Source organism: Notolepis coatsorum, assembly GCF_963971535.1.
Source record: "Notolepis coatsorum genome assembly, chromosome: 13".
In the NCBI taxonomy this organism is placed as follows: Eukaryota; Metazoa; Chordata; class Actinopteri; order Aulopiformes; family Paralepididae; genus Notolepis; species Notolepis coatsorum.
Genome location: NC_140177.1, coordinates 104,447,358 through 104,471,299, shown reverse-complemented (window position 1 = coordinate 104,471,299; position 23,942 = coordinate 104,447,358).

Here is a 23,942-nt window from a genome sequence, read left to right as displayed (position 1 = left end):
ACGCGGTTGTTTTTTCCCCGGCTTGTGCGCCGCCCGCGGCTTGACTCGGTTCAGCGTTCACCCTGATGTAAAGTAGCGATTTTTATTGTTTTGTCATGAAAACCCAATTACATAATCCAACATATGTGTAAAGAAACAACATATTCCAGTTAACGGTATATTTTTTAATGATTCATTACGGTATAAATTAGGTTAACTGGAGCTGTGGAGGCTCCTTGCTGAAGAGCCAGCGGGGCGACGCGGTTGTTTTTTCCCCGGCTTGCGTGTGCCGCCCGCGGCTTGACTCGGTTCAGCTCCAGCAGCAGCAGCGGCCGTTCCTCCGTTGTAGGAAGCCCTTCAATGACAAGCGCTCTCATATTTTGCGAATGCATAAACTATATCTTAAATGATGGCTATGTGTCTAATATGGCTGTCGCTTATCAATGACTTCGCGACAGCCATATTAGACACATAGCCATAATTTAAGATATAGTTTATGCATTCGCAAATATGAGAGCTCTGTCATTGAAGTGGGTGGTGGCAGCTTACTAACAGTAGCGATTTTTATTGTTTTGTCATGACCAAACATAATCCCAACATAGATAGGAGGTGTACTACTGTATGTCAAATGTCGGTCATGTGGTGGAAGAGTTTAGCACAGTCGCACAACAGAACACCAGTGTTTCTAGTAGATATGTTTATACATATATATATACATACATATATGCGCATGCGCAGCCACTCTGCCGCGACTGCCGCGTCTCTCTTGTCTCTCTTGTCTCTCTTGCCGCAAGGCCGCGTGCTAGTGGATTGATTGATTGGCCGTGTGGCCAATCAGAGAAACGCTGAACGAAAAGCTGAACACAAGTTGGTTGCCTTTAATATTCACGCGGCCCGGAGAGGTCAATGACGCCAAGCATCAAGACCTCACCAGGCGGTCACTTAGTGACACCGCCCCCCACATCGCCAGCGTATTCGGACAGTGACACCTTCCCCCCACTAGTACGCCGCCTGGCACACTGACCCTGCAACACAGGCAGTCAGCATGGCCGTAACTTGAAGCACTCAAAAGGCTAACCATAACGGAAGCAGGCAGCGCACCGGGGAAACCAGGCAGCAGGCTTTAGACCCGAGCCTGGAGCACTGCGGACGAGACAGGCGCCAAAGGGGTCAACTGAAAACAGCACCCCGGCGGAAGGGGCGTATGCTGGCATTGTTGCGCACCATGACAAAGCCTCCATAAAAAAAAACCCACCCAGAGGGGTCGAGGCAGAGAAGGCTGACGATTGGCAGACGTCATGAACGTGCAGGGGCACACTCAACCGGGTAACCCGGGAGTTGACTCTGCTCCAACACACCAGGGAATCAACCACCCTCTTGGTACCACATACGGTGGTTGTTCCTATAACCCCTCAAGAAAAAACTCCAAAACACACCTGCGGGTATACACCAGCTATACCGCAGTACAAGTGTTTCAGTTTCCAAAAAAGGGTTATTCCAGGCCTACGGGTCAACGAAACATTACTTCGGACTGGGCCCGGCGGCTCGGGAAGCACACAGGGCTACCAGAGGAGGTCCAGAAGACCACCCCAACAGCCCCCTCTTCGCCATGCGTGAGAGAGGAGCGAAAAGAAAGGAGAACCAGCCCCTTTGTGATAGGGCCAGGTACAACGTGTACCCAACAAAGGGTCTCCATAACGCCCAACCCTGTGACACCCGGGCCGACCTGGCATTTTTTCCCCCGAAAAAAGCACAAGTCCCTCAGGGTACCAGAACAGCAGATCTGCGTCCCCAGCGGACAACGGGTTAACTGACCTGGACCAGCGTGACCAGACCAGTCCCGTGCCCTAATCACGCCGACATCCCCACTCCAAGAGAGGGGGTAGGTACGCATGTCGATCTAAAACATGAAAAGAGGGCGCCACCCAGACGGTCCCATTTGTACCGCGCTCAGTGGCCCACCCCAAGGGCGTGAGACCCCTCTACCTATGTTTTGATCTATTCAGTTAACATCCCCCAGATATGAACGAGAATTCGTCGAGACAAACCTAGTAAACAGGCGCTCGGAAGAGACAAAACTCCATCCCAGTTGCCATAACGAGCAACCAAGGCGCACCAGTCTCATGCGTGATTCCTATCAGAAACACCCAGAGCCAGCACTATGTATGCGTCGAGACCCAAACACATCAATGGATAGTCTAACAAGACACCAGACATTGTTCCTCCAAGTCGCCTGGGAGAACGACAAGGAGCCATCGTGCTTCATGTTCTTTCCTCTCTTTATTTAAAAAAGAAAGAAACACAGACTGACATGAATCCCACGTGACGCGGCTGAGGGTAAAAATTATTTTCATTTTTACATCCCACCACCCTCTCCACAGGGAGGAGATGGGAATCCCCAGAGAGACTTCCCACGCGAGCTGTATAGATTGAAAATAAATATTGCAACATTGAGCTATGTAACACTTGGGTTAGGGCTCTCCGAGGAGGAGGCACTGAACCAATACACACTCAATAATCGAATTGAATCGAATACACACACAATAGAGCAGAACTCCTTTTTGAAGTTCTACTCACCTTGACAATCTGAGGAGGAGGCTCTGAAACTCTGAGGAGGCTCCCTCACTGGGAAGGAGAGTCCGAACTCACAGAAGGCACTTCTCCCTGAGGAGGAGCTTTGTGAGGAGGAGCTCTGACAACTCCCTGAAACAGATCCATAACATGGACCTGAACAACCCACGGAAGTCTTACCAATAGAGACGCTCTCAGTGACGTACTCTATGGGGGGGGGGGGATTTCTGCGGTGCACACGCCCAATCTTTCAGGGCATGGGACCAGGAAACTCCCCCCCCCCCCCCCTTACCCTGTAACGTGCCGAACAGCAACGTGACAGGAACCCTGAAAGACAGGTGGTTTTAACCCCTGACCAATCAGAAAAGGGAAGGCAAGGTTTACCAGTTCACCCCTTTACGACCCCTCACCCCTGATACGATGTAATGACAAAGTAGAGCCATGACCCAGTCATAGCCTGCTACATGAAGCATTAACAGCTTCACATAGCTCATGTGCTAACCTGCTATCTGAGTTTTACCAAGGAAAAAACACAGAACAGAGAGGGCCCCTTTAAGAGCCCCGGTCCAGACTTACACATGTGCTTCTGTGGACCAAACCTAACCCAGTTGTAGATCACAACGACACACACAACCCTTCATCACAACAAAAAATGGCAAAAGTACACTCTTACTACAGAGGAACGCCGTTTTTCATAACGAGAGAAGACACAAGTCCTCGATTATGTAATGGCCACAGACCTTGCTAAGCACACATGATAAGTGACCAAAAAACCTTTTCTTTAGGAAAAAATAGTTTCTCAAGCGAAAGCACAACCCTAGCAACTTAAGCTGAGGGTCACATCGTATCCCCATAAACACAGTGACACAATATATTGTAAACAACATGTCTGAGAGGAGGGGGGGGAAGCCCCAGGGAAACCGGGGGGTCACCCCTCCTATCTTACCCTTGATACGACCAAGGTGAACAGGCACCCCTGTTAATATGTGAACATGCTGTTCATTGTCATCACAGGCTGAGAAAAAGATTCATTCCTCAATCACATGTCACTAAGCATAGCTTCACAGGTTATTACTAATCCTCTTAGTTGTGAGTTCACCCACGTTACAACGTTACATGAACACACATGTTCTCATCACAACCAACCAGTTAATTTTTACACATGTAAAAAACAACGCCGATTCACTATGGAGATAGAAGCTATACCAGTGACAAGACAATTCACACACAACACGCGTCGTATCCTCAATGTATTGCAGCAACACATGTTTTGGAAACATCGTTATTACAAAACATTTAGAAGGGAAGAAAAGAAGAAGTGTTTAAAGTCCGGTCAGGACTCCTACCTTCACCCTGAGCGAAGGCCGAGAGAACTGCAACACTGGTTAACGGGACACCGAGTTGAACCCAGCATCTCCTGCGTTGGTGACGAAGGTATGTCCGCCGTTCTGGCACTGGCACCCGGGTGTAGGGTCGACTAACATCCTCTGTCAAAGATGACGTCGTAGTCAGAGTGTTTAAGGCATGTTATAGTCACAGTAACGTTTCAACAGTGTAGCATTAAGCTAACAGCCGTCCGACTGATAGCAACAAGCTAATGTTTACTAGCCTAGTGAACACAACAAGCTAGCGCCGCAGCTAACAGCTGACTGGCTAACACAGTAGGCCACAAACTAGCACGCCAGCTAAGCAGCTATCACCTGAACTGTACACAACGACATAATAAGCCACACTTCAGACAGGCCGCCGCCTGAGTCCCTCCCCATCCTAAGAGGGAAGAGAAAAAGAAATGTCAAACACAGTTTTCAACAGTGATTTACCAGACATACAGCGGAGCCAGCACAATTCATGTGAAAGATGGGGCCTGCACGGGACAGAGAAGCATCCGCTCGTCCAGAGAATCCCGGGTTCAAACCAGGTCTTGTCGCGGCCCACTAGGTTGACCATCATGGGCGTCAGACCAAGATCCTCCGTCCGCCGCTTAAGAAGCCGAGCAGAGGACCCCAGTCCGGGGTCGGCTTCCGTAAAATTGTCAGCTAACCCCCAAGCGTTAACCGACAACTAGCACTCGCAAGCAAAACAGTACTCACCCAACACAAAAGCACCCAGCACCCACAGCCGGTGCCTCCCACAGTCCAGCTGTATGACCGGAGGGTCAATACCCATCCAGCCACAGCAATGAGGACTGCAGTTGGGGAGTATATCAGCGGCGCGAGCCCCTAATACGAAAAAGCCGGTGGAGGTCAGAATGATCATCATCTTCCAGACACTCCAGTGACGAAGACAATATCGCCGTATTTTCTCGAAAATAGTGAGAGAGAAAATAAAGATATAATGTCAACGTATCTTCCCGTTCTTCTGTTTTCCAACTTTCTTCAACTAACAACCTCGTCAAGTGGGGTATATACCAAGGCACTTCCTTGTGGTGAAAGTGAAGAAGGAGGCGAGTAGGTGACCACACACCTGCTTATGAAGGTAAGCGGATAGGGGTGTGGCCAGATGGATGTCGGTATGTAAAGGTACATTGTGGAGTTTTTTATTCAGTGCTGTGCACGAAGTGAGGTTAGTGCAGAATGACGCTGAGCGGAAACCAGTATGAAATAGAACTGTATTAACAGATTGCAGAATGGGTACAATACAGTACGGCTCAATAGCCTTGCCGACAAGTTAAATGCATATCTATAGGCTAATTCTAAGTCCCTCATTACCCCAATCAATCAGATTATATTTCTTTAAATGTGCCTGCTGGCAGTATAGGCTTTGTGAGAATGGGTTATAAGCAGAGCCCAATCGCTGAACACAGGAGAAGAGAGAATGGAGCGTTTCAGGATGTTTAATAGTATTCCCAAGTAGGCAAGAGTTACATCCAGAAATGTACAACAGATATGAATTGGGAATGTTCTTGGGGTAATGGGAGCAGGTGCACTCCCAGAAGACACAGGTCTGTGTCGAGAGAGTGAGCAGGAACTCCTTGGTAAGCTCCAGGGGGGTCCAGACAGGGGCACGCTGACACGGAGGTCCTGGGCACAAGAGAAGGAATGTTAGAACAGAGAATAATCACACGGGGTGTCTAGCAGGTCTTCGGACTGAGGCGTCGTACCTACTGTAGGTAATGATAGTAACACCACGACGCCTTCTGGTCAGCGTCGTCCGGTAGAAGTAGGGTCTTCATCATCAGGGGATGGAATACAGCTGTGAGGAGTGAGGTGCCTGGCAGCGTGCGAATCAGGGGATGAGGTGCAGCTGAGTTGAGTGACAGGGGGTGAAGGGGTGCTGACCATATATGGGCGTGAGGCTTCCGTGGTGGATGGAAGGGAGGATGAAGAGTAGTGGAGGGCGTGCGGCGAATGTGAGGGGGGAATGAGGAGGAGTGAAGAACGCTCTCGCTGTGATTAGGACAGGCTTAATGGAATGAATAATCGAATGAGATCTTGCTAGTGAAAATAATTAGTTCAACTCTTTCAGAATAAGTAGATAAAAACAAGCCCAAAGAGTATCTAATTGATACGAATTAATAGATACTTATGAGGATATCTGTACTGTATGCGCTTAGGTATCATGTACTATATAAATACATGGTTCCCAAAGTTTTCAAGGCGCAACCCCCGAAATAACGTGTCAGAGAGCTAGGCTTGGAGGCTATACAGTTTCACTATTAATCAGTGTAGTAACTTCCTAGCTTAATCTTCGTACTCTGCGTTGTGTTTAAACCTTAAAAAGCTCTTTGAAGTACTACTGAGCTACAAATGCAGATAACCATGTATGTGATGGTTTTCTGCTCGTACACCTTCAGAGAACACGGCGCGGCGGTTGAAGAAATCGAGTTCCGAGCAGTTTGAAGAATCCGTGTTTAATAAAAAGGATTTCAATCAATACAAATCAAAGATTTGAAAGAACAATTGCAATAAAACCTGATGGAAGACCTCACTATGCCGAGGTTCACCAGACTTTAGGCTAAATATTCAATATCTATGGGCATGTCTCGTCTCGGCTTCTTCAGATGGTAGGTTTTTGCGGCCGTCTCTCTGCTGCGTGGTTTCCTCAGTCTGTTGTGGAGAAAAAGGGTGTGTGTTCTTTGTTGCTTCCTGGGTCTCTGTTCGGGTGTGTAGTTCTGTTCCTCCTGGTACGGAGTTTTTGCTAATATCAAATTTAGGCTCCGCCTCTAATGTTACGGCAAGCGGGCGTTTTCCAACCTCTCCTCGAGTGTTCCTATTGGAGGACACTTACTCTCAACTCTCATTGGCTAACTCCTTATCGTGACGTTTTACATCGAATTGCGTCACAATGTGGATTCTAGGTCCAAACCCTTTGATCAACTGCCCCTTTGTATAGAAGAGACTGTCTGGCGTCTCTCAAAGCAGTCCCTTTGTATTGGACCATTTGCCTCGAACACTTAGGGTGAAAAATCACTCAGTTTATTACTCCCAGGAAGTCCCAACGAGACTATCTCTTCGTTTGATCAACAGTTGCCTGTCTCAATCACTCTGGTTCAGAGCCTTGAGTCCACGCAGCTGTTTCAAACCAAAGATAGTCTTGTTGGTTTTGTTGAATAGAAATGGATAGCGGCAGAGAAGCCAGGAGAATTTGTGAATGCATATTACCTGTCGGTGTTGTGCCATTCTGAGCTTCATGGTGTACAGTATAATAAACACAGTTTGGCTGGAATTCTACTACAGTTTCCCCGGTTTGGGGATTGATAATCCCCAAGATACATGTTAGTAATTCCTCAAACAAACTGTTTACAATTACCTTAACCTTACTGTTTAACCTAATTACCTCAGAGCCAAACCTTTCCAGAATCCTTCTGACTCATTTTCCATATTTGTTAGTATCATTTGCTTTCAACACCCACATTACTCCCTCCCCCACTGACCGACTATGGACCCATCTTTTATTTACACAGTTCTCTATTCACGCACACCGTTTAACAATTTCCACTCATTTTGCAGGTTATATACAATGTTATCAGTTATATCAATTTCACTTCCGTCTAGGTCCGTCCCTTTATACAAAAAGATGATCGTACCAATTACCAGGTTTTAGACTATACTTTATGTGTTTTTTATCCAAATGTGTCTGTTTTGTGCAACTCACTCTGAAAGAAAATACCTTACATTGCATTTACTATCTAAACATTTCTAAAAAAGGAGAGAGCTTAGCTAATGAAAAATCAAAAATCAAAAATTAATATGTACACGCCCTCTCCAAGGCCTATCAGTTACACTATCCCTTCCTTTGCCTATGTATATCGTTTAGGCTTCTTGATGACTCGTTGTGGTCGAGTATCTTGTTCCGGGCTTGTGCTAAGCACTGGTTCCTCTGGCTCTTCTGGTACCTTCTCCATGTCCACAGAGGAGAAGTTATTATGTTCCAATTCATAATCCTCTCCTCTGTCTGGTTCCTGTAAAAAACCTTCATCTTCTATTGGTGGCCAATCGTGGCCCCCTCGGTCTGGCTCGCCATAATCATCCGGGTTTTCCCCATCGTTTGGGGTTAGCGCCGCCTTCACTTCGCCTTCGTGTAACGGTTGCGACGCCCCGGTTTTACCGTCAAGGTCTTGTGGTTCAGGTTCCCATTCTTGGTCCGTATTGGTTGCTTTTACACAATGAGTAACGTGAAACCACATAGGCGATCCTTCAACTTGTAAAGCCCTCTCGGTGGCTCGAACGACTTTGTATGGCCCTTCCCGTCTCGCGCCAAACCACTTGCGTCTAAATACTTTGACATAAACGTAGTCGCCTGGTATGATTTGAGGTGTAGTCTGCCTATTCACCTCCTCCCCGGTTTCATGCTCCTGTCTACTGGAGACATGAACCAGAATACTTTTGTGTATCTCTGACATGTATTTTACGTACTCACGCATGTCGTTGTCCAGGATGTCCAAACTCGGACCTTTGCCTGTCGCACGCAAACCTGGTACTACCATGCAGCGACCTAGCATCATTTCGTGCGGTGTCAAACGCAGACCGCGAAGTTCGCACGAACGACAAGCAATCCGTACTAGAGGGAGAGCGTTCAACCAAATCAGTCCTGTGTGTTGACAGATCATTACCAGCTTATTTTTAACTCGTTTTTGACCGTTTTCTTATTATTATTTATAAAACACATAATAGATTGGAAACATTTATTTTCGCAGATACATTCTCTACTGTTCCGCATTTTGACAATACATAATTCTCCAAATCATTTATCTATGTATTTTACAGCTTCTTACGTTAGCATCCAATCAAATCACCTTTGTCTCATTTCTTATTTGTGCTGTACTGTTTTACTAGATCAAATATCTCAAGCTCAACACAACTATCCACACCCTTAAAAGTGGAATATTCATTATTTCACTATCAATACCTTGTTTCCCGACAGCTCCTCGGTCCGGACAGCCAGCTCTAGACGAGGCCAATCACCAACAGAACCTATGTGCATGGTCAACAAACCACAGTCTCTTTAAACACTCATCACACACACTCCGCCAGCTTTCAACAAGCCGGTGCAGAGCCTCCCATAAGTCAATCATCAAATTCACATGTCTGCACCCTACATGAACACTATCTGGCCAATTTGCGACCAGAAACCTACAGAGCTTTCTATAGACAGAGAAATATGTTCCCCCAACACTTAACATAACCCAACATGTGACACAACCCCCCAGATTCTACATCTGGACTCGTAATGAGCGGAAAACAAACCATGAACCAGCTCCCGTCCATTCTCAGTTTCCAGCTCATTATATCAGACTTCCTACCAGTCTCGCTGTGTCACCACCACCTGCTATCCCTGACCAGCGAGAGATCCCTCCCAGCCAGCCAGTTCCTAAAAAATATAGTCAAACAAAAACAAAGAAAATTGTAAATAAACAAAAAAATTGTGAGTGCCTAAATGCTACACACTCATCCAACAGAATTAACTATCATCTAGAGGCATAAATACCCCTGCAACAAAATTAAATAGTCCTTTGTTTCCAACTCTGTCTAACATTAAATGTTCCATTGTTCCTGTCTAAAACCATTAATTTTGTTAGTTTGATTAGCTCATGCAATATTCAGTTACGTCATCCCTCTATAGCCCCAACTTACCCTGGTTAGTCTTCCAAACCATTTTTTAGTAACTCGCACACCTAATCAAACCTTATCTATGTATCCTCATCTCTATCCTTATTCTAATCAGTCTCATTCTCTTCCGACTGAGCTAGCCGGGCCATTGTTCGCACACCCCCGTGAGATATGACCAGTCACGCCACATGTCCAACACACCACCACCCGTGGCCGGAATCCTCCCGGATTCCGGGGTCTGCCTCCTCCTTTCGGCCGTGGTTGCCACTCTTTGTATCGCGGCCCAGTTCCCTGTCCGGGCAACGGAGCACAGGGCACTCTTTGATCACGGCGGCCTAGGGCAGACGCCTGAAGCATGATCTCAACAGCTGTCGCTTCTAGTAGCGCAGCCTTTCTTGCCAGTTCTCGTCCCAATCTCTGAATCTTGTGTGCGGCTTGACCAATCTCCAGCTGTATCTTCATCAGATCTCGATGAACTGCCTCGTGTTGTTCGAACGCTGTCACAAACGCTCTCTGTTGTCTATAGGATGCTGCCTCTTCCCCCATCTCAGCACCGGCGGTTTGACTTCCCATCATAGGGCTGGGCCGATGTTGAGGTAGCTGTCGATGGACAGCACAGGGTTGGTTCTGTTCCGGACGGCTTTGGGGAACAGCCTGTGGCAGCAGCTCTGCAGAAAGGTCTCCAGCAGGAACTGGGCCGGGGCGGCGAGGAGGGTCTGCTCGCTGTCTGGAGCACACACGTACTGGAACGGCCTGATGGGGGAGGGGTTCTCCATCACCATGTGTTTGGGTTTGACCACAAAGTCGTTGTGTCCTCCGAATGGAATGTGTTTCTTCCCGCCTCTCATCTTGGCTTCGGTGCTGAGGGCAGGTTGGACATGGGGGCTGTAGAAGCTGTTCGTGTATTCCATACCTGCTGTCGGTCTCAGTTCCAGCCATCCGGCCAGAGTGGATTTCACGGGACCGCTGTAACAACGCTGCCCTCCTCAGTCTCTTTTTCTGTACCTTGGTTAAACTGCAGTCGCCTGCAATGGACACTCCAGCTTGAATCGGTTCTGGTTGGAGTAACACCGTCGTCACTGGTTCACTCCCCTGTATTGGAACCAAAGTCAACATTGCCAGTCCTTTTGTCGTACTGGTCACATGAGAGAAGTCCATATTAATCAGGTCATTATCACTGGTAAAGTCTATCTGGGAAATGTCTGCAGAGGCTCTCGGCCTACTCCCCCCAATGGCCCGATCACTAAGCCCCTTTTCCATATTGTTGTTGTTGTTATTCTATTGTTAATAATATTGCATTTACCGCTCCAGTTGTTCCTATCAATGTTCCACTAAGGTGAACTTCCTATGTTCGCTTTGACCCTTTTAACCTCCTTCCAGTTAAGAGTACCCTCCTCCCGTTCGGATGCACTCCTTGCCCTACTTAGATGCACCTCTCCCCTCCAGGATCAGGAGATACCACGTGTGGGGAAACCGGCTTTTTCAGGGCCGCATTGCCGCCTACACTGGACCCCCTCTCACCCAACCAAGGATACAGGCCTCCACTTCCAGGCTAAGGTCTCCTCACATGAACAGAAGAAGTCCCCTTATCTTACCTTCAGGTGCAGTTTAAGGCTGGGTCCCTTTCCAATCTTAGGAGAGACAATTCAGATTCCTCTGAATTGACACCCCTCATCCCTCTGCTTCCCAGCATTTTCTTTTCAAAAACACTGATCACAGAAGCACAGCTCGCCTACTAACCCTGTATCGGCTAGTAAGGTTACCGTGGCCTGACTGTACATTGAGCCAAGTGCATTTATGCCCATACTGTCCAGTCACTCACGGTCCCCGTCCCGCTATCTGTGACTATAAGCAGGGGTCATAACGCTCTCCTGACCGGCTGGCGACCCAGTCGATAGCGACCTCATAGTCCGTCATCAAGTCAGGACCCCAAGCAGCTGACTGTCCGTAGTACCTATCAGCCACTCAGTTTAGAAACCGACGGTCTTGTCCCCACCCCGCTTGCTCTGGGCATGGAAATATTGACCGTTTTCGCCAGCCTTGCCTGTTCACCGCCTGTGCACCGCCCTGCTCCTAGGTGTGGACTGTCGTCCACGTACCACCCAGTGCCCACACCAACTTATGTGCGACGTTTCCTGGGCCGACTAGGCGGTGCCACAGTGGTATGTTATTTCATACCTCGTTACGCACGAGGGCCTTCAGTTTCTCCCCAGCACTATAGAATGTGTTTAACGTGCGCCCAGACTCTTGCGAGCCCACTGCCGCCTGTTGACAGCTAGAGGTTCGGGGTGCCTAATCCCCTCCCTAACTGTCATTCATTCCACTTCAAACGCTCTTGTAATACCGTTTGAAAAAACAAGTTTCTCTGTCTTTCCTATTTCTACTTACTTGAGTTAAAACACTCACACTGTCAACATTTTACTGTGCAGACAAGGATTGATAACTGGCTTATCATTCATACTTATACCAAGGCTCATTACAGCCGGCCCGTTTCCCCAGATGGTTATGGAAATCGTTCAGAGCTCCTGTCCAGTCGAGCACCTGTATGGGAAGAAAGCAAAAAACATCCAGACTTAATACAGTGGCATTTCCCTGTTATCTCCACTATTCGTTATGCATTGGAAATGTCGGGCAACACTATACTAATATATTTAGCAAGACACAGTGTGATCTGTTTGAAAATAACGATATAACGATACAGCTTATCTCGTTCGATCTCTGTCAACACACTGGGTTCCTATTTTTTGTTGAATCTCCGCTCTCCTTTACTTCCGCTTGATCCTGCTCCAATTCTGATTCTCCTCGGAAAACCAAAACATCTTGATTAATATAGTTACATTCATTTTTTACATTCTTTTCCATTATTTAGTACCACACCCCCCAGGGGACACCTGTCACCCAGACACGTGTCCCCCAGAGGTAATCTAAAGAAAGCCACAGACGCCGCGCCACGCACGCCGTGAGGTGTCGACCCTGTTTTTCTGAAAAGACCTTGACAGCCTCTCCACAGTGGCCTAAACCCACCTCACCACAGGTACACAGCAGTCAGCATCCCGGCAACCTCTCCTGTGCTCCAGGCCAGTATCCCCAGAGTCCAGTGCCCTGCCGGACGGCCACACATAGCCGACCAGACCCAACACCGAACCCCGGGCACACCGCCCCATATCACACAGCCCTCCAAACGTACCTACTATGGGAAAAAAAAAAAAAAAAAAACACAATTGTACACACAATCCTATCCCGTCAATTGCAACGCACGGTCGTCCAGGAACGTCCCCCGCCTCACACCCACACGCACGCCCCGGCCCTCCCACTCCCCAACCCTGAATGTCCACCACCCAGATCAGAGAATAGTCGCCAGCGCGGACGCCGGGCACCACGGCTTTATCGGAACGCCCACACCTACCCTGCCACCCTCCGCGCCAACCTTCATCACCATCATTGCATACGCAGGCGCAACCGAGCGGTGTGGGTCCCCAGACGCAGAACCAGCCGCGCCGAGAGTCTTGAACACGTACGTCACACACACTCTGATAACATTCACACACACTACTATAACCGCAAACATCACCACAGCACACAGCAAATACTTAGCAATTGTCCATCCTATGTAACCTAACCAACTTAATAAGTCCCAAACTCAACCTACCGCCTTTGAAACCTTACAGTAAACAGCAATAAACAATATACCTAGCACTACACCGCGTTTGAAACCCATAAAAAACTCTATATACAGGCCCTAACCTAGGAGAGAAAGAGAAGCGTTTCGGGGGGGGGGGGGGGGGGGGAAGTACATGGAAGAGAGGCGGTGTTGAAATGAGGGGAGCGAGCGAGAGGGGGGGGGTAAGAGGGGGGAAGGTGAGAGGGAGAGGGAGAGAGGGGGAGGCGAAAGGGAGAGGGAGGGTGAGAGAAGGAAAGAAAGAGAGGGGGGGTGAAAGAGGAAGAGAGAGAGAGGGAGGGGAGGCGAGAGAGAGAGAGAGAGAAAGAGAAAGAGAGAGAGAGAGAGAGAGAGAAAGAGAAAGGGAGAGAGAGAGAGAAAGAGCAAGAGAGAGAGAGAGAATAAGAGAGAGAGAGAAAGAGAGAGAGAGAGAGAGGGGGAGAGAGAGGGGGAGAGAGAGAGAGAAGAGAGAGAGGGGGAGAGAGAGAAGAAGAGAGGGGGAGAGAGAGAAGAAGAGAGGGGGAAAGAGAGAGGGAGGGAGGTAAGAGAGAGAGAGAGAGAAAGAGGAAGAGAGAGAGAGAGAGAGAAGAGAGAGAGGGGGAGAGAGAGAAGAAGAGAGGGGGAGAGAGAGAAGAAGAGAGGGGGAAAGAGAGAGGGAGGGAGGTGAGAGAGAGAGAGAGAGAAAGAGGAAGAGAGAGAGAGAGAAAGAGGAAGAGAAAGAGAGAGAGAGAAGAGAGAGAGGGGGAGAGAGAGAAGAAGAGAGGGGGAGAGAGAGAAGAAGAGAGGGGGAGAGAGAGTGTACAATGAAAACGTTCTGTGAGCAGAATCCAAACATATTCATCCTGTACACTTCTGCCCCCTACTGCATTCCCAATAAACTCCACCTTCCCCTTAACAATGGACGCTCGCCACCCCTACCAAGATGGACGCTCGGTACCCTCCCAAGATGGACGCTCGGTACCCCTTCTAAGATGGACGCCCGGCGCCCCTTCTAAGATGGACGCCCCCTCGCGAGACATACCGAGAGTCCCGTCATGCCATGACGTCAGCACAGTTAGCTTAGCATGTTAGCTTAGCATATTAGCTTCGTTAGCTTCAACCTAGCGCGCGCTTACGACGTCACATCCGGCGACCGCTTTAGCCGTTAGCGCGGCTAAGTAGCATTAGCTTAGCTGCTCCCATGATCCCATAAAAACGCTCCCAACGACCCGTTCCGCCGCGCGGGCCGTCCCCTCGCAACGTTAATACAATACCACATACCCCACAACAGAATCCTATTTCCCTCAAAACGCCAGTGTAGTGATCTAATTAGAAATATAAAAACATAATATCAAAACACTAGTTTGACCCCTCCGTCGTCATTTCCGGCGAGCTTAGAACGACTTCCGGGTCGGGTCTAGAAAATCCCGATCACCTTAAACATCACACGCCATCTAGTGGTCTTTTACCCACATCATAACCAATTTCAGTCTCACTCGCCTCACACACACAATGTCCCTTCTTACAAGCGCGCATGCGCGCACTCCGAAGCGGAGTTCACTCATTCAGCTCATTCATCACAAACGACCATTCAGTTATACTGCAATATCGCCTCAATCACAACATACAGTACTAAACCCCTATCGCCCCAGTATTAAACCGTCCCAGGCGAGCCACAACGAGCCATCGTTTGTAGCATGTTGCGCGCTACGACACGCACGAGTTCCAACGAGAACGCGCTCTGTCCAGCACAAGCTGGGTGGCGCATTTGCCGTTGCGTGTGTGCGCTTTGGACGTCGCGTGTGTACCCGATTCAATATTAAAAACCGTTGTTAGTCATATTACAAGTGCCACTTTACAGATTTAATCTATATATATTATAAGTGCCACTTTACAGATTTAATCTATATACTTCACACATGTTAAACCTAACCATAAGTCCTTTCACTCATACACAAACATCATACACTAGTAATTGTTTAACCATAGCTTGCAACATACGAGTCCACCTTAAGTACCATTCTAATGTTTACAGCCTATCGCTGCAACATACGAGTCCCATGTTACAGCATAGCTCGCAACATACGAGTCCTATGCTACAGCATAGCTTGCAACATACGAGCCTACCTCACGTACCATTCTAATGTTACAGCCTATCGTTGTTTAAATTTAACACGTCCGGCGGTGCCCAGGGTAAAACTAGACTCTATTCATGCTCCATTTCTACTGTAGAAAATACTACGCAAAATGTGCTTAAGCCAATACTATAAGGCGTACTATGCACATGTTCCCCTTGCTTAACCCTGAGCACAAACCTAGACATTGTTCCTAAATACTTCCATACCTCTTTTTAATGTTCCGACCACGGGCAGCGTCTCGTTCACTTATGCTAAAATTTCTACTGTAGAAAATACTACGCAAAATTGTGCTTAACTCCCTTACTGTAAGGAATACGACAGCACAGTGCGGTTAAAAATCCTGCTCACAGGACCTATAATCACACACAGTCTTGAGTCGCTACCCTTTGGTCAGAACATTTCATTTAATATCTAATTACAGTCATACTTTTAGCAACCCCCCGTTGGTTCGAATTGAACACCCGTACACTCCATAACACTCACCTTTGGTAACTCTCCGAGCTACGCGAAGACGATTTGTTGTTGTTGTTGTCGTTCGAGGTGAAGAAAGAGGCAAAAAAAAAAAAAAAATTCTCTTTTGTTCTCGTTCAAAACGGACGTTTCTATTCAAGGGCCACAGCACCAAAATTGTAGTAACTTCCTAGCTTAATCTTCGTACTCTGCGTTGTGTTTAAACCTTAAAAAGCTCTTTGAAGTACTACTGAGCTACAAATGCAGATAACCATGTATGTGATGGTTTTCTGCTCGTACACCTTCAGAGAACACGGCGCGGCGGTTGAAGAAATCGAGTTCCGAGCAGTTTGAAGAATCCGTGTTTAATAAAAAGGATTTCAATCAATACAAATCAAAGATTTGAAAGAACAATTGCAATAAAACCTGATGGAAGACCTCACTATGCCGAGGTTCACCAGACTTTAGGCTAAATATTCAATATCTATGGGCATGTCTCGTCTCGGCTTCTTCAGATGGTAGGTTTTTGCGGCCGTCTCTCTGCTGCGTGGTTTCCTCAGTCTGTTGTGGAGAAAAAGGGTGTGTGTTCTTTGTTGCTTCCTGGGTCTCTGTTCGGGTGTGTAGTTGTGTTCCTCCTGGTACGGAGTTTTTGCTAATATCAAATTTAGGCTCCGCCTCTAATGTTACGGCAAGCGGGCGTTTTCCAACCTCTCCTCGAGTGTTCCTATTGGAGGACACTTACTCTCAACTCTCATTGGCTAACTCCTTATCGTGACGTTTTACATCGAATTGCGTCACAATGTGGATTCTAGGTCCAAACCCTTTGATCAACTGCCCCTTTGTATAGAAGAGACTGTCTGGCGTCTCTCAAAGCAGTCCCTTTGTATTGGACCATTTGCCTCGAACACTTAGGGTGAAAAATCACTCAGTTTATTACTCCCAGGAAGTCCCAACGAGACTATCTCTTCGTTTGATCAACAGTTGCCTGTCTCAATCACTCTGGTTCAGAGCCTTGAGTCCACGCAGCTGTTTCAAACCAAAGATAGTCTTGTTGGTTTTGTTGAATAGAAATGGATAGCGGCAGAGAAGCCAGGAGAATTTGTGAATGCATATTACCTGTCGGTGTTGTGCCATTCTGAGCTTCATGGTGTACAGTATAATAAACACAGTTTGGCTGGAATTCTACTACATCAGGTTTTAATCTGTTTCGGACATCATCCATACATGCATTGAATTGATTAACCTTTGGTTTATACCAGTGACACCAGTCATGTTCATCACCCTCTTGTTCATCATCAGATAACAGTGCTTGAACAGATAAATGCATTTTCTCAAATTCATTCATCAAAACGTCAAAACGTCAAAACCAAATTCACAACAATACTTAACAACATGGCACCCCTAAGAACCACCAGGGTTAAAAATCGCGCTGAGCCATGGATGCACACTGAAATACTGACCGCTATGAAAACCAGAGACAAAAAATGCTCTGAACTTCATAAAAGTCAGACAAAGCTTACCAAAAGCTCAAACAGTGAACTCCAAGCCCACGTGGTTGAACAAAAAATTCAAAGAAACAGACTAAGAAATGACGTAAACACCATGATCAAAACCGTGAGGAAAACAAAAACAAACCCTGCAAACTTTGGAAATTACTCAACAACCAACTAGGCTGCAGCAAAAAACTAAAAACCAGATTTACAAACATAAACATAAGACAGAAAACACGCTCATCACAGACAAACTGGATGTGGCCAAATACCTAAACATACTGTACCTTTACAAACATAGCCACAACACTGGTTAATAAACTACCCTCCCACTCAGGGCATTATGTGGTAGAACACATAGTAGCATACTACAAAAACCTAGGGGTCTGCAAAGACGACTTCAAACTGTAAATGGTAACAACAGATGAGGTACTCAAAAAACTGAGCGCCCTCCAACCTAACAAGGCCACTGGCCATGACAACACCCCCCCCCCCTTTTTTTTTTTTTAAACATTTATTTATTAGTCATCAAAGGTACAGTTGAATACATTACACATTGAATGGCACATTTTGTATTTTCGCCCTTCCCCCCCTCCCTCCTGGGTTCCCACAGACATTGCAAAATTTTATTCAAGGATTTTCTCAAAAAAGAGAATTAAAAAGTAAAAGGGATACAGTTCACTTTTAAGTGCTGTTTTCTATAGCAAAAGTTTATAATAATAATAATAATTAATAAAGAGTAAAATATACACCTTTAGTCGGATCCAATATTTATGGCGCAAAGCCAATCTCCGACAATTAGCGCTACCTTGTGTCAAAATACAAGTAGCCTACTAAGCATTTCAAGGACCTTGTTTCTATTCTTACCTCCATCTCAAAAGTCATGGAAAAAATTGTCTACGAACAGGTCGAAAAGTACCTAGCGGGAAAAAATCTAATCTACAAATTCCAATCTGGCTTCAGAACATCCCACTCCACTGACACATGCCTTCTCTATTTGAACGACCACATCAAACAAGAGGTGGACGCGGGCAAATACTGCGGCATGGTCATGCTGGACCTACAAAAGGCCTTCGACACTGTCAATCACTCCATTCTGATTGACAAGCTAAAAGCAATTGGTTTTTGATAGTTTATCAGTGAGCTGGATGCAATCCTACCTTGAGGGGAGAGAACAGATGGTGGAGGTAAACGGTACTCTATCCCCCCCCCCTCACAGTGAGCTGTGGTGTTCCACAAGGAAGCATACTAGGACCGCTACTGTTCCTAATTTATGCAAATGACATGTCGTCAGCTTGTGACTGCAACTTGTTCTTGTTCGCGGACGACTCAGCCCTGCTGGTGTCTGACAAGAACAAGTTACAGGTTGAAAAAAGTGTGCTGCTTGAGGACAATCTTTATAAAAGAGGTAGCAGTGTGCTGCTTGAGGACAATCTTTATAAAAGAGGTAGCAGTGTGCTGCTTGAGGACAATCTTTATAAAAGAGGTAGCAGTGTGCTGCTTGAGGACAGATCTTTATAAAAGAGGTAGCAGTGTGCTGCTTGAGGACAATCTTTCTAAAAGAGGTAGCAGTGTGCTGCTTGAGGACAATCTTTATAAAAGAGGTAGCAGTGTGCTGCTTGAGGACAGATCTTTATAAAAGAGGTAGCAGTGTGCTGCTTGAGGACAGATCTTTCTAAAAGAGGTAGCAGTGTGCTGCTTGAGGACAGATCTTTCTAAAAGAGGTAGCAGTGTGCTGCTTGAGGACAGATCTTTCTAAAAGAGGTAGCAGTGTGCTGCTTGAGGACAGATCTTTCTAAAAGAGGTAGCAGTGTGCTGCTTGAGGACAATCTTTATAAAAGAGGTAGCAGTGTGCTGCTTGAGGACAATCTTTATAAAAGAGGTAGCAGTGTGCTGCTTGAGGACAGATCTTTATAAAAGAGGTAGCAGTGTGCTGCTTGAGGACAGATCTTTCTAAAGAGGTAGCAGTGTGCTGCTTGAGGACAGATCTTTCTAAAAGAGGTTGTGTGATGCCCACTAGAAGTGGTATCATGTTAATATCTTTAGATTATGTGTCAAAACAGTGTGAACATATTGGTACAGGATTACCTCCATCAGAAACAAGGTAGAACAGTCATTTATATGTAATGGGAGACATTAACATAATCTGGTCAATAGGTGGCGGTATAGGACTGGTGTTTAGTGGCTTCGCCTTCCAGGGACCCGTACTGTGTGCTTAGGGACGCACGAGGCGATCTCAGCCTCACAACCGGGAGGACCCAGAGTCAGTAACATCGTGTCTGCACCTTCCTTTGTCAAATGATTAACTACAACCTGTTTCATAGGTGGGTAATATACTACAAAACACACATAAAGGTTAACAAGGATACATGCAATGTTGAGGGTTCAAATTAAGTAACTATTGTCGATGTTTGAGTCAAGTTTAAGAAGTTTAAGACGACAAGTAACGTGGTTGAGAAGCAGACCGCCTATTGATGGCGCCACGTTTCGTTGGTACATTTAAATAGTGTTGGAACACAATTGTCCATTTAAGCACTAACGTGTCGAAGTTAAGTATCTCCAAGGGGATTATAAAGGTTTATGTTTTGAAATACATACTGTTTTGGGTTGAATTGCTGTGTAGTAAATGTGTATATTGTGTACAAGATGGTTAGAGGGAAATTACTTTAGCTTACACTACCTGGGAGATGGCTAAACACCGGAGCGTGTCTCTCTCTCTCTCTCTCTCTCTCTCTCTCTCTCTCTCTCTCTCTCTCTCTCTCTCTCTATTGCGCCCTCCGTTAAATGTAAATATAAATCTATTCCCTTGAGTTATACCATGGTCACGGTTTAGCAAATTCCTAGTAGGGTTGAGAACGGCCCGATACATATATATATATAAATGCACTTGCATTGCACATTTGAGTTTCAATAGAACTTGAGACCGGAACACAACTAGGGGTAACACTGAGGTGTGGAGGTATTTCTGTATACTAGAGAATAGTGGATATGACTGATGATAAGTGACTGATGATAAAGGTAACACTTATTGGTGATTTAAGGAATTGTTTGACAGACAATGAGAATGACAGTGTTGGTTAAAAGACATACGATGGTCCCTTCCAACATGCCTAGACATGTCTAGACAGAGGTTAACAGGATAATGTTTCTCTTCTCACGTGCTTATATTTAAGACGCCAAATATGTATAAAGACATAAGTAATCACAATGTACAGTATATAATACTGGATAACTACATTTAAAAGGAAAATGCTATTGAAGTGAACCAGGGTATCCTAAAAGGGTAGAATGTGTGTTGCAATGATGAATATGCTTTTGAATTAATAACAAGTATGGGATTATAATTGAATGTATTAAAGTAATGTAACTAATTGAACTGGATGATTATACAATGATGATACAATGATTATACAATGATGATACAATGATGATACAATGATGATACAATGATGATACAATGATTGATTGATTATTCTGTGGAATAAATAAACGTTGTTGAAAGACAACCGGGAGGACCCAGAGTCAGTAACATCGTGTCTGCACCTTCCTTTATCAAATGATTAACTACAACCTGTTTCATAGGTTAAACATATATCTGCTATCAGGTGCCATATCCTGGTACCTGTAACAGTAGCAGTGTGCTGCTTGAGGACAGATCTTTCTAAAAGAGGTAGCAGTGTGCTGCTTGAGGACAGATCTTTCTAAAAGAGGTAGCAGTGTGCTGCTTGAGGATCGATCTTTATCATATAAGGAAAGCACAGGTGCTCTTGAAGGGTTTTGAGATCATCGCACGGAAGGAGACGAACTTCAGGCACTGTTATGTCCACACGTACAAGGATATTTATAAAAGCATTTTTCACCCCTCCGTTTTCAAAAAAGATTCTTGTTCACACCAACAGGGGTCTTGGAAAATCTCAGCAGGTTGCAGGGATCTCTCCATGGTCCTGATTGCAGAGAATATACTCCCATATACAGTAGTATGGACAGGGGCCATTGGTCATGATGTTAACGTTTTCCAAAAGCTCCAGTTTAGCTCTGTTTCACCCATCCACCACAAGTATACAGGCAAAACTGAGTTTAAAAAAATCTACACCCTGGAAGGCATTTTCAAGAATATCCATATACATGTGGACAAGGCCTTAGATTTTAGTTCAAACGCTTCTATTCTAACATGGCTAGTTTAGGTCTTCATCTGGGTACAAAAGGGTGACCTGGCTTGTGGATTAGGGATATTGTCATCCTGGAAGAGGACCTCGTTACTAGGGATGCACTGATCTGATACTCAGTAGTATCAGTATTGGTGGCCAAAAACACTGGATTGGATAATGTGTATGTGTATTTATGCCTTCAGGGGAGCAGAGTATTTGTTTCACAGTTTTAGCATGATGTGTTTTAGATGCAAGCAATGTGCATCCATACAAATGGATTATTAAGAGTTTAGAAGTTGTACCCTGTAAGGCCCAAATTAAATTGACATTATCAACTTCAGAGGCCAGAATGTGGGACCTATAAACATATGTACTATCCAATAGCATTGTGAGGCTGAACAACAGGACCCCTTATGTAAATGTGATCAAAAAACCAAAAAGAAACATTTAAAGACTTTAAAAAAAATAGCTAAAAGTGATGCTGTAATTTTGCAACCGATGGTCTTACAGGGTTGAGGAAAACAAGAGTGAATCCACAATATCTGCGACGCATGCATGCATGCACTCACAAACAAACAAAAGCACATAGAACATAAAGGGAACAATACAGTCATGGACACAAGGACAGAGCACATCATGACATATTAGAAGACAGAGGCATAGACAAGACCCCACACACACACACACACACACACACACACACACACACACACACACACACACACACACACACACACACACACACACACACACACATGCATGCACGCACGCACACACACACACACTTGACTTCCATGCAAAATCTCATCCTCGAAAATTGTGGGTGCTAGATGGTGGGGGCACTTTTATGGACCAACCAACCAATCAACTAAGCTATAGGGTGGGGCTAACTCACACTAATGAAAAGGGAATGCCCTGATGAGTCCAATGATGTTTCCCATAAGAGTCTACAATAAATGATTAATTAGTTAAGGAAGGGGGCGTGGTTAGAAGCATAGGTGGTGGGGAAAACCGTCACCAATGTAAAAGGTCCCAATGATGGCTCCCAAAAGTGGGTGTAACAAACGTGAGTTATGATAGGGGAAAATGGCAAAATGGTGTGTGTGTCTATCTGTGGGTCCATGATCAAGCGTTCTATAAAGTAGTAGATGTAGAGAGGTTATGTGCCTTTTTCTTATAGGCTACTGCCCTTTTTTGCCAATTGGCATAAAGAGTTAATTAGCTGTCCTTTGGCTCATATCCAATGTTACGTATTACTTTCACATGGTGGAGGGATACTTACTGTCTGTGGTGTATATTCACATTGTGGTTTAAGTGTGCTGTCACTAATTGGTGGTCTGTGATTGACACACTGTTTTCTTTCTGTTTTTCCTTGTATCTAAAATGGCCACCCTTATCATTTATCACAGGTGTGGTGATTGAGGCACCACGCCCAATAAAAGCAGCTCAAAGTGTGCAGTCTGCAGCTGTCGCTCGTGTCTCTCGTCTCTCGTCACAGTCGCTCGCCACTTGGTCTGCAGAGTCTCACCAGAAGTGCTCTCACCTGCTCTCACTACTTCGCTTGCCTTTTTTGCTGTTTGACTATTTTAGCTTGTTCTATTTTTGCCTATGTGCATTATTTTGTTATCCTGAACCTATGGAGTCTGGAGCACCCAGCTCCCCATTAGTTTTGTCCCTTTAAAATAGTTATTCAAATAAATACTGTTATTTTGGGATACTTGTCCGTTTTGCTGTGTCCACCTGCTTACATTCAAGGCCTACCAGGGAAAAACGGACCTTGCTGGACCTGCTCATGTTTACAGCAGATTTGTGATCAAATATGCAGTTGAAAAATATAGTTCTTAGCTAAGTTTACTTTGGCTAGAAGCAGGCTTAAAAAGGCTATGTTCACACTGCAAGCCTTCGTGCTCAATTCTGATTGATTGCTAAAAAGAAATGTGGCCAATATCGTTTTCCAGTGTGCTTCTGAAATGACCCATATGCGCAAATGAACAATAACAAAGACGTCACATGCAGCACATTGTCGTACGGAAGTAAACATGGAGGCCACTGAAGTCCGCGTTTATGGTTTCATTTAGAAGTTGATATGCAGTGGAAGCCAACATATTAACTCATTCCCCGCCAACGAGTTTACTCGTTATTAGGCGCCAATCGTTGAACACCAACAACGAGTATACTCGCTATTTGATCGTTTTTCTTTTATTCTATATTATTATTCATCCAGGGACCTTGGTGTTACCATATAGGGCAGGGCTATTCAACTAAATTGTTCAGGGGGCCACATTGTCAGAAACCCAAGGGGCCAGGGGCCGGACTGCCACGGCGCCTCCCTGTGCTATGAATATATGTACACTTGACACAACACGCAACCACATTTTCACAACTTTTATTTAACTACATTGCAAAAGTAGTATACTTTTCAAAAAAAGTGCTTCATTTATGTGCCACATCTGCAACATCTCCTGCAAAAAGTGCTTCAT